This window comes from Pteronotus mesoamericanus, unplaced genomic scaffold (genome assembly GCF_021234165.1).
Source record: "Pteronotus mesoamericanus isolate MK-2021 breed Mesoamerican mustached bat unplaced genomic scaffold, CSHL_Meso_final contig_100, whole genome shotgun sequence".
NCBI classification, from domain to species: Eukaryota; Metazoa; Chordata; class Mammalia; order Chiroptera; family Mormoopidae; genus Pteronotus; species Pteronotus mesoamericanus.
In genome coordinates, this window is record NW_026554999.1 from 1,980,627 (window position 1) to 1,989,912 (window position 9,286).

Genomic DNA, 9,286 nt, shown 5'->3' on the forward strand with positions numbered 1-9,286 from the left:
GTTTGGTGTTGAGCTGTATGAGTTCTTTATCTATTTTGGATATAAACCCCTTGTCAGAGCTGCTGTTTGAAAATATCACCCATTTGCTTGACTGTCTTTTTTTTTCTTTCTTTTCTTTTTTCTTTTTGGCATTCTTTTGCTGGGCAGAAACTTTTTAGTTTGATATAGTCCTATGCATTTATTTTTGTTTCCCTTGCCTTTGGGGTCAAATTCATAACATCTCTCTAAGACCAAAGTTCATAATTTCAGGACCTATGTTTTCTTCTGTATAATTTATTGTTTCAGGTCTTATAATTAGATCATTAATACATTTTGAATTCATTTTTCTTTGTGGGGACAAATAGTGTAGTTTCATTATTTTGCATTTGGCTTTCCAATTTTCCCAGCACCATTTATTGAAGTCTTTCTTGTCTTTATTATATGATTTTAGCTCCTTTGCCAAAAATTTTTGCCCTTATGCATGTGAGATTATTTGTGGACTCTCAATTCTGTTTCATTGGTCATTATGGGTTGTTTTTTTTCCTGCCAATACCATGCTGTTTTGATTATTGTTGTTTTGTAGGATACTGCTGGTGGTGTTCTTTTTCCTCAGGGTTACTTTGGATATTTGGGGCCTTTTGCTGTTCCATACAAGTCTGATTTTTTTGTTCTATTTCTATAATAAATGTCATTGGGATTTTGATGGGGATTGCATTAAACTTGTATATTGCTTTAGGTAAAATGATTAAAACACTCAATAAAAATGGGTATAGGAGGCTGATCCAAGATGGCAGAGTAGTAAGTGGAAGCTAAACTAACTTCCTCCCAGGACCAATCAGGAATTACAACTAAATTGTAGAGGAATCATCCTGAATAACCAACTGAACACTACCTGGAGAGAAGCCTTATAACCATGGGCCAAGAGAAGAAACCATTTCACCACAACAAGACTGCTAGGTAGTGTACAGGCAGCATGAGAGGGCTGGCTGGGCTCCTACAGATGGCGGCTAAAGTTCCAGAGGGATGTTTCAGTGGCTGGGGTGTTCTCCCTGAGAAGCTTGGGGTCTAACTCCCAAGTTGGGCTCTCCAACCTATAGCACCAGAACAGGGAAAGGAACCCAGATAACATCCAGCTGTGAAAAGCAGATTTCTGTCTGCCGAGGAGAGACAGCTAGAGATACACAGAAAGGTTCTTAATGGGCCAACACACAAAATTTAATTTGTAGCCACTTACCCTGGGCTCTGGCAGAGAGGGGGCAGTGTGGACTAGAGACACTTGAGGAGAGCCTGGGTTTGGTGGCTCTGGGGAAAGAACTAAAGGAACAGCCACCAGGATCCTTGTACTGTCATTCCCCATACTTCAGAAGCCATCTCTCTCAGGCAGAGCACTCTCTTCCAAATGACATTGGCCTGAGGGGCAGCAATAGTGCCACTCACAGGAATTATTCTTTCACATGCTGTGGTGCTTAAGCCAGGCTGTTGATTATAGCTTGAAGCTATATCATTTAGTAGTTTAACAACTAAGGTGGAAAATACAAAGGAACAGCCAAAATGTGAAAACAAAGAAACAGACCCCAAATTAAAAGAACAAGTGAATTCTCCAGAGGAAGAACTAGATGAAATGGAGGCAAGAAATTTATCAGAGAGTTTAGAGTAATGATTATAAGGATACTCAACAGCATGTAAAAGACATAGTAATCATAAAAGGGGATCAGTCAGAAATAAAGAATGTAATATCTGAAATAAATGATACATTGGAAGGAATAAACAGTAGGTTAGATGAAGCAGAGGGTTGAATAAGTGTTTTGGAAGACAAAATAGGGGAAAAAACCAGGCAGAACAGCAAAAAGCAAAAAGAATTTTTAATAAATGAGGAAAACTTAAGAAATACTGTGGGCAACATGAGGCATAACAAATCCACATCATGGGATTACCAGAAGGAAAAGAGAGTGAGCAAGGGATCAAGAATCCATTTGAAAAAATAAAGACCAACAACTTCCCTAATCTGGTGAAGGAAAAAGACTCACAAGTCCAGGAAGCTCAGAGAATTCCAAACAAGTTCAACCCAAAGAGACCTACATAGAGAAACAACATAAATTAAAATAGAAACGCTTAAAGAAAAAGAGAGGATCCTAAAAGTTGCAAGAGAAAAGCAGGTAGTTACATATAAGGGAGCACCAATTAGACTGTCATCTGATTTCTCAAAATAAACATTTCAGGCCAGAAGGGAGTGGCATGAGATATTCAAGGTGATGAAAAGCAAGGACCTACAACCAAGGCTGCTTTAGCCAGCAAAGCTATCATTTAAAATCAAAGGTAAAAAAAGGAGCTTCCCAGACAAGAAAAAGCTAAAGGAGTTTGTTAACAACAAACTACTACTGCAATAATTGTTCAATGGCTTGCTAGAAGGAGGAGAAGGAGAATGAGAAGAAGAAGAAGAAGAAAGGAAGGAAGGAAGAAGGAGGAGGAGGAGAAGGAGAAAGAGAAAAGAGGAGAAAGAAAACAGGAAAATAGTCTAAGGATAAAATGGCACTAAATATGTATCTATCAATAATCGCCTTAAATGTAAATGGTTTAAATGCTCCACGCAAGAGACATAGGGTATCAAAAGATACACACAGGCTAAAAGTAAAGGGATGGAAGGAGATATTTCATGCAAATGCAAAGGAAAAAAGAGCTGGGGTAGCAATACCTACATCTGATGAAATAGACTTTAAAACCAATGCTATAGTAAGAGACAAAGAAGGACTCTACATAATGATAAAGGGAACAATCCAACAGGAGGATATAACCACAGTAAACTTTTATGCACCCAACATAGGATCACTTAAATATGTGAAGCAAATCTTGATGGACATAAAGGAGAGATTGACAGAAATACAGACATAGTCAGGAATTTTAACACCCCATTGACTTCAATGGATAGAACTTCAAAACAGAAAATCTGCAAGGAGATAGTTGCTTTAAATGGCACACTAGATCAAATGGATTTAACTGATATCTTCAGAGCATTTCATCCCAAGGCAGCAGAATATACATACTTTTCGAGTGCACATGGAACATATTCTAGGATAGACCAGATGTTAGGACATAAAGCAAGTCTCAACAAATTTAAGAAGATTGAAATCATATAAAGCATCTTCTCTGACCACAATGCTATGAAACTAGAAATCCACGAGAAGAACGCTGAAAAACACACAAATACATGGAAGCTAAACAACATCTTATTAAACAATGAATGGGTCAACAACAAGATCATGGAAGAAATCAAAAGATACCTTGAAACAAATGAAAATGAGGACACAACTATCCAGAATCTGTGGGACACTGGGAAAGCAATCCTGAGAGGGAAATTCATAGCATTACAGGTCCTCAAAAAGAAAAAACAAACCCCACAAAAAAAAAGCTCAAATAAACAATCTTGAGAAAGAACAAGAAACAAAGTCCAAAGTGAGTATAAGGAAGGAAATAATAAAGATCAAAGCATAAATAAATGCAATAGAAACCAAAAAAATGATACAAACAATCAATGAATCCAAGAACTGATTCTCTGGAAAGATAAACAAGGTTGACAAACCTTTAACCAGTCTCATCAAGAAAACAAGAGAAAAGGACTTAAATAAGTAAAATAACAAATGAAAGAGGAGAAATAACAACAGACACCAAAAAATACAAAGGATTGTAAGAAAATATCATGAACAACTATATGCCAAAAAACTGGACAATGTGAATGAAATGGAAAAATTCCTAGAAACATACAACTCTGCAAAACTAAGGCAGGAAGAATCAGAAATCTGAATAGACAGATTGCTGCTAGTGAAATTGAAGCAGTAATTTAAAAAAAAAAAAAACACAACAAAACTCCCAACAAACAAAAGCCCTGGACTGGCTGGCTTCACAGGTGAATTTTACCAAACATTCCAAGAAGAGCTAACATCTCTCCTTCTCAAATTATTTCATAAAATCCAAGAGGAAGGAAGTCTCCTAAACTCATTTTCTGAGATCAGCATTATCCTAATTCAAAAACCAGATAAAGACACTACAAAGAAAGAAAATTATAGGCCAATATCCCTGATGAAAATAGACGCTAAAATCTTCAGCAAAATATTAGCAAACCAACTACAGCAGTGCATCAAAAAGATCATACACCATGATCAAGTAGGATTTGTTCTGGGAATGCAAGGTTGGTACAATGTTCACAAATCATTAAATATGATTCACTGCATTAACAAAATGAAGGATAAAAAACACATGATTATATCAATAGATGCAAAAAAAAGCATTTGATAAAATCCAGCACCTATTTATGATAAAAACTCTCAGCAAAGTGGGGTTAGAGGAAATACACCTATACATAATAAAGGCCATATATGACAAATCCACTGCCAGCACCATCCTCAATGGGCAAAAACTATAAGCATTCCCCTTAAGACTGGGAACAAGACAGGGATGTCTACTTTCACCTCTCTTAATAAACATGGTACTGGAAGTCCCAGCCACAGCAATCAGACAAGAAGAAGAAATAAAAGTCACCCAAATTGGAAAAGAAGAAGTAAAACTGTCATGATTTACAGATGACATGATACTGTACATGGAGAACCCCAAAGATTCCACCAAGAAACTTCTAGAACTGATAAACGAATTCAACAGAGTAGGAGGATACAAAATTAATATCCAGAAATCAGATGCATTTTATATGCCAATAATGACTAACGGAAAGGGAAATTAAGAAAACAGTCCCATTCACAGTTGTTACAAAAGAATAAAATACCTATGAATAAACCTAACCAAGGATCTTATGACACTGAAGAAAGAAACTGAAACTATACAAATAAGTGGAAGCACATAGCATGTTCATGGATAAGAAGAATCAACATCATTAAAATGTCCATACTGCCCAAAGCAATCTATAGAGTCAATGAAATTCCTAACATCATTCCATTGACATATTTCACAGAACTAGAACAACTACTTTTCAAAAATTTATGTGGAATCACAGAAGGCCCCACATAGCAACTGCAACCCTGAGAAAGAAGAACAAAGTTGGAGGAATCACATTGCCTAATATCAAACTATACTATAAGGTCATAGTAATAAAAACAGCAATGTACAGGCAAAAAACAGAAACAAAGATTAATAGAACAGAATAGAGAGGCCAGAAATAAACCCACACCTGTACTGTCAATTAATATTCAACAGAAGAAGCAAGTACATACAATGGGCTAAAGAAAGCTTATTCAATAAGTGGTGTTGGGGAAATTAGACAGATATGTGCAGAAAAATGCACATAAGAAGACCACCTTCTTACACCACATCAAAGGAATAAATTAAAAATGGATCAAATACTTAAATGTTAGACCCCAAAAAATAAAAATCCTAGAAGAAAACATAGGCAGCAAAATTTCGAACATACCTTGTAGCAATATTTTGTCGGATATATCTCCCCAAGCAAAGGAAACAAAAGAAAAAAATAAACAAGTGGGACTACATCAAACTAAAAAGTTTTTGCACAGCAAAGGAAATCATCCACAAAATTAAAAGATAACCCATAGAATGGAGAACATATTTGCCAATACATATGATAAGGAGTTAATATCCAAAATTTATTAAGAGCTTACAACACTCAACACCAGAAAAACAAACCACCTAATTAAAGAGTGAGCAAAAGACCTGAATAGACACTTCTCCAAAAAGAACATACAAGTGGTCAATAGACATATCTAAAGATGCCCAACATCTCCAATCATCAGAGAAATGCAAATTAAAACCACAGTGAGATACCATCTCACACCTGTCAGAATGACTATCATGAATAAATCAACAAAAAACAAGTGTTGGTGAGGATGTGGAGAAAGGGGAACCCTCAGGCACTGCTGGTGGGAATGCAGACTAGTGCAGCCACTGTGGAAAGCAGTATGGGGTTACCTCCAAAAAGTAAAAATGGATCTGCCTTTCAACTCAGAGATCCCACTTCTGGGGATATATCCAAAGGAACCCAAAACACTAATTCAAAAGAACATAAGCACTCCTATGTTCATTGCAGTGTCATTTACAATCACCAAGATATATAATCAGCCCAAATGCCCATCAGTAGATGAGTGGATAAAACAATTAAGGGATATATACACAATAGAAAAGGAATACTCAGCAATAAAAAAGAAGAAAATTTTATCATTTGCCACAGCATGGACAGAGCTAGAGTATATTATGCTAAGTAATAAACCAATCACAGTAAGACAAATACCATATGATTTCATTCGTACGTGGAATCTAATGAACAAACTGAACTAACAAGGAAATGGGAGCAGACTCAGAGATGGAGGCAGGGTGACAGCTGGGGTGGCGGGGGTGGGAGAGGGCGGGGGGTGGGGGGGACGGAGAGGCTGAGCAGAAAGGAAAAAGGACTCATGGGCACGGACAGCAGTGTGCTGATTGCTGGGGGAAGCGGGCATTAGGGTACTAAATGATACTAGAAAAACACACAATGAAGATTAATAAAAATGGGTATAGAAGAAAAGTACCTCAACATAATAAAAACATATGTGGCAAAGCCTCAGCTAACGTCTTACTCAGTGAAGGAAAACTGAAAAGCTTTCAGTTTTTCCTCTAAGATCAGAAACAAGCAAAGATGTGCGTTCTCACCATTCTATTCAACACAGTACTGAAAGTCCTAGCCACGGGTCAGACAAGAGAAAGAAATAAAAGGCATCCAAATTGGGAAAGAAGAAGTGAAAGTGTCACTTTTTGCAGATGACATGATGTTTATGTAAAATCTTTATACAGAGTCATAAAAATTTCACCAAAAAACTATTGGAAACAACAAACAAATACAGTAAAGTTGCAAGATAAAAAAAATCAGTGTACAAAAATCCATTGTGTTCCTATATACTAACAATAATATTTCAGAAGAAGAAATGAAAAAACAATTACTTTTGCAATTACAACCAGGAAAATAAAGTACCTAGGAATAAACTTACCAAAGGATGTGAAGGACATATACACTGAAAACTACAAAGAATTAATTTTAAAAAGATTGAAAAAGACACAAAGAAATACAAAGATATTCCATGTTCATCAATTGAAAGAATCAACATAATTAAAATATCTCTATCATTTTTCACACAACATGCAAATTGTCCCTTGAAAAATTTTGAAACCTACTGAGCTAAGGAAGAACACAGCCAAACCTGAACAGCCTTTCCCCTAAATGACTTAGACACTCTTGTGACTGCCTTTTACAGGTCTAAAATGCATCTAACATCAAATAAGATCCTATTTTGGCCCTCCCTCCTAATGTTCCTCTCATTCTCAAGAAGAACCTATGTATTGGTGAGTCCTCCAGTTATCAAGGAGCTAAAAGGACAACCAAGGTCCAGTAAGACCCATTTACCTCTTCCTTAAATAATATTTCTTAGGGAGGAAGAAAAAATAAGGATAGAAAAGTTCTTTGCAAAACAGGTGAGTGATGATTGAAATAAAAAATCTGAGTTATACATCTTTACTTACATCAATGATCCTAATTAATAGTCAAATTAATTGACTTCATTTATCATCCAACTTTATACTTTTGCCCTTGAGTCACAGTTCTATCCTTTGGAGCCATGTGCAATAATTCGTTTATTTGCTCCTGCAACAGAATTTCATTGGCTGCTCACAGAATTTCTGTGAGCAAGGTATCGGGGTTACTGAACAAACAAGACAGATGTGTCCCCTACATTCATAGAGCATCTATAAGGAAAGGACAGTCAAGCTTGTAGAGGATGGCTTGCCCCATCAATCTCTAGATTACAAACTGGGAAAACCTGGACTGTGTTCCTTTGACAGAATAAGTTCTACGTGTTTCCTATTGCTTTCACATATTTGAAGACAGCTATGCCACCCTTTCTGAGTCTTCTGGTTTCTATTAACAATCCCAGTTCCATCAGCCATTACTAGATTTGGTTTAAGGTCTTTCACCATTCTGGTAGCATCACTTTGCACATACACTCCCATTGCCAAACTTTCTCTTAAATATGTGAAGACCAGAATGTGTGAGACCTGCTTCAATTCCTGTGGGGCAGAATAATCACCCTTACATTGGATACTCTACTTGAGCACGAGCTAAGAACATTAACACACTAGGCTCATGTTGAGCTTGCAATCAACCGGAGGCCCTGAGTTCACCTATGCTGCCATCTCTGACAGGCCATATATCTGTGCAGTTATTTTGTATCTTAATGTAGAAGTTTAGACTTACCATATATTGATTAGTGTTATTCATGATCAATTATCCCATCTCCTTAAGGTATTTTTGTACACTGATGGTGTCCTCTTCCATATTTATTAATCTTTTCTATCATGTTTGTCACAACTACAAAAGCATGCCAACAGACTCTTGCTGGCCTGAAGACCATGCCTTGGGTCCCTCATAGTAAATGTTTAAAACACATAGCAAATGCTTAAAAGAAAAACTTTATTTTGAAGAATGTATGAGTGAATGAGCCATTCAACCAATTATATCACTCAGGCTACATTTCTTAATCTTAGCTCTAAGGTTGACATAAAGAATTTTCAAATGCCTTATTGAAGTACAAATCTATAGCTGTACTAACTCTGCTACCTTCCATTTTCCCTCCATTCTGAATAAAAGTCACTATTTTTTATGCCTCATATTACCCATATGTAGACTATCAAAGCTTCTCTAAATTAATAGGTAAAATAATATCTGTACACGTGCTTTACAAAATGTGCAAAAGTAAGAAGTAAGCATTCTCTCATTCTAGCAGCCTTATCAAAAAAGGAAATTATGTTTATTGACCTTGCAAGAGCTTGTGGTTTGTGGCTTTCAATTAGGGGCAGGAAGTTAGGCCTCTGAAAAGAGTGGCAAGGAAAGGTTCAAGGGTGAAGCCTGGAACCATATCCACCACAACCCCTCTGGCTCCCTGTGGAGCGGAGCTCTGAGGGAGGGCTGATGCCTTCCATCCAGAGCCTTCCCTCTGGCCTGATCTTTGGGAACTTCCCAGTGTCCATGTTGAAGGGCCCAGATAGGATTGCTGCAGACCTTTGTTTGGGTGGACCTGGGGATCTTTAGTAGGCTATCAAAATTTACACTATGTGAATGGGGGAATTGCACTTGGCCCTAGGAAAAAAGAAAGGAAGAAAAGCTGGGAGATAAGCAGGGAGGTACCCCTGCCCTGCCAACTGGGTGCCAGCATGTGCAGTGTTTGCTCTATTACAACAGGATATCCTGGAGAGGAACCAGCTGCCTGCCACTGTTCATAAGATTCTCTGTTTCTGTCTGGGGATTTCACTGGGCAATATTGTTGTC